Source organism: Trachymyrmex septentrionalis, unplaced genomic scaffold (assembly GCF_001594115.1).
Source record: "Trachymyrmex septentrionalis isolate Tsep2-gDNA-1 unplaced genomic scaffold, Tsep1.0 scaffold53, whole genome shotgun sequence".
Taxonomy (NCBI): Eukaryota; Metazoa; Arthropoda; class Insecta; order Hymenoptera; family Formicidae; genus Trachymyrmex; species Trachymyrmex septentrionalis.
Window position 1 is genome coordinate 2,019,528 of NW_017305705.1, and position 3,499 is coordinate 2,023,026.

A 3,499-nucleotide genomic window follows, 5' to 3' on the forward strand; every position below is an offset into this window, starting at 1 on the left:
GAGAGAGAAAATGGAGGGGGAGACCGCGAGTTTCGCGCCTGTAAAGCTGTTCATATCTCTCGTCCTTCGGCGTGTCCGTTTGCTTTGACATCTTTTTCTTTTTCCCCTGTCACCTCCCCCCCCCCTCGTTGCCGTTTTTAGCTCAATTTTTTATTCAAACCTTCACAGCGAGAGAAAGTGTGTATCGATGGAGTTTGGTGAAGCCCACTCGAAGCACCGACGATGTACACTGTCATTGTGTTTCATTAATTTTTAAGTATAGCCTTTCGTAGCCTTTTTAATGCGCGTGTTCGGTCACCATAAGTGACCGATAATTAATCTGACGTTTGGGATAAGATACGTTTGCGTTGAGAAAAGAGTGCGACGGATGGGCGAGCGAAATCGATTGCGCGAATGCACCTTGTAGTCGCAAATATCATAGGAATGCTCGAGAAACACTCATTTTCTTAAACCGACAGCTATTTTTTAGAGATATTTTTTATAATTAAAATCAAATGTAAAAAAAATCACAGTTGAGTCAAGTCACTATTTTAAAGTGCTTTAAGTTTTATCGAGTTTATTAAACAAAATCTTCGCTTTCGTGAAAAGTTTGGTCTGTTACATACATTCGAAGACTGAATGAGTATTAGCTATTGTATTACGAAAGAAAAAAAATTATAACTATCATTGTCGAAAAGAATGAGAGAGAAAGTAAGATATTGAAATTCGGATTATTATTTCGAAAATGCAGTTTGCGCATCTGATCGATTGTCGGTTTTTGAGGAAAGTGTTTAGCGATAATTCACTAAACACCCTCTTAGTTTAGTACAGGATAATAATCAGGGTATAGTTTGCAATTATACTCCGGGCATATCACAGTATATTTACAATATATCATCGCAATAATTTTCTTCTGCAATAGTTATAGTAGTGCAATAGACACTCTACCCACGAATAAGACCACCTCAATAGAACTATCCGTCCCCGAGCATCATAATCTATTTTCATTGTTTCGATATAGCATATCTTCACTCACCTCCGGTCTTTCAACTTTGAAATTGCATATGTCGATCTTGCGAGTAGTCTCGCCAGCTACTCCGATCGGCTTCGACGCGCGATCGAGTTCACGTTAGCCCGTGCTTGAGAGAAAGAGAGAGGTCTGCGAAACGTCTGAGAAATATAGGTAGACGTTTGACGTAAGATAGACGTCGTGATTTTTAGTACCGATTTATCTCGGACGTTGACAAGCGATATCCTGCGATTATACGTTCTCTCAACGCCCTCCGCTTCCGAGATAACTCTCACACCGTAAGTGTACCTATATTCATATTGTATATAGGTATACATATATATATATAATTATATATAATTAAATACATTTATATATAATTATACATATATAAATACACCCACCCGTCACTGATTTTATGCTAGATTTTTGCAATATCTCTAATCTATGTACATGTATTATTATGTGACGAAGCAAAAGAACACGCGATTCATTTGTATTTCGTCTGAGGAGAAGTTTGCTGATAATGCGATATGATAATGACGACAGTGATGATGAGGATGATTATGATGATGATGATGATGATGATGATGATGATGATGACGACGATGATGATGATGATGATGATGATGATGATGATGATAACAAAACTGTGAGGATGACGCTATGAAAGCAGAAGTTTTTAGGCTAATCGTTTATTACATATTATGAGAAATGTCGCTACTAATAGTGTTACCACTTTGAATATTCAATAAAAAGTTGAGACTAGCGTTATTACATTATGTACCTTATTAATTATTATAATTATATAGTATTATAATGATTATAATTATATAAGATTTAATAGTATATAATATTCTCTATTTATTAGAGCGAAAATCTCAAAATCTATCCATATCAAACTTGCTTTACAGATCCTGTTTGCATTTTTAGCAAATTAATTACTAGGTTTAATTATTACCATATATGTGTCACTTAACAGTATTCTTCCTTATATCTCCCTTAAAATTCCTTACAACTTTGTTCTTTTTCACAGATTTTTAAGTTTAACGGCAGTTACAAGTTTTTCATATTTAATTGTAGACAGAGACATGCTCATTATTACGCCTGACTAATATATTACTAATAAGCAATTTATTCTACTCGGCAGGATATAACGTATAATTTTTGTCAGGCTATGATGACTACGAAAACGAGGTCCAGCACGTCAGATTTTTTTTTTTAGATCAAACGTGTCTTGCGTACTCTTTACCTAGTTCGCGAGATTTAGGCTTGCGAGGTACACGGAAAGGATTCTCATATGATAGAGTCGTTGACACGCTCGACCTCGTTATATCTTCATCGTCGAAGGTCCGCGCGCAGTACGGTATTTCTCTTAGGTGCACGACTAAGGTCGCCCGAGTCATCTCGAGTACTACTCTTTTTCTACACGAGGTGTGTTCAGGTAGGTACGTTTTTCACGAAAGCCATGAGCGACAACGGGCACCGTTATGGCACCTCTATGGCAGTACGTACTCGTTTCTTGCCACGATCGACAAAATCCAATATCCATTATCGACATCACGATTCCGTTCGAAGCGTGAGTCGTGTCTTACGTTGCTAATTATCCGGTTTTTTGCCATGGCTCGTCATTTTCCTCTTTTAGCTATTGTGAACTAATAGATGTTTTTTAAACATATTGTAACTACATTTATTCACTTTGCATTTTTAAAGCATATTTACATATTAAAAGATACCTTCAAAATAATTCTTATTAAGTCTTATTTTTTTCTATTTACCGATCAATGACTTGGTTGTAAACTTCACAAAAAGATTAATAGAAAAGAAAAAATTATGTATGATTATACTGATATCTCTAAGAAAAATTAAATTGGAAGCATAAAAAATTGAAATTGAATTTTAAGTAGCAAATATGAAGCTTTTTGAAAATTTTTTAAATAAAAATATTTAAATACAACACGGAGGTGTTTCGTTTTACATACTTCAATTTTTTAAGTCCAAAGTATCTATGCCTGATTGCTTTTAAAACATATACATCTTTATTCGAGAATTTGACAGAGTAAGTTTCGGAATGTCTTAGCGATAAGTGACAAACAGTACGTTTTCGATTAAACGCAATCAACAGAGACACCAGGAGAAGCAGCTCGTTCTCTTCGACGAGAGAGTCCGGCTATTTTTACCCAGTCAACCTTGAACTTGCTGCTGCCGCCGTCGCCGCTCCTGCTGCTGTTGCTGCTGTTGTTGCAGTGATCTGATCACCAATAAAGAGACTTATCTAATTCTGAGAAAGGCGATCGTCTGTCGCGACTAAGGGTATAAGTACTCACGTTGTATACTCATCGACGCCGTACCACGAAAGCGTATATAACGTGACGTAGACTTAACAACTTATCGGGAGACACACATATCGGAGATGGTTGCGGACCATTTAGCACTTTACATTCTACTTTGTGATTATTTTCTCATTCTTTACATATATCTAAGAATTATGCATATAGAAACATTAAATTT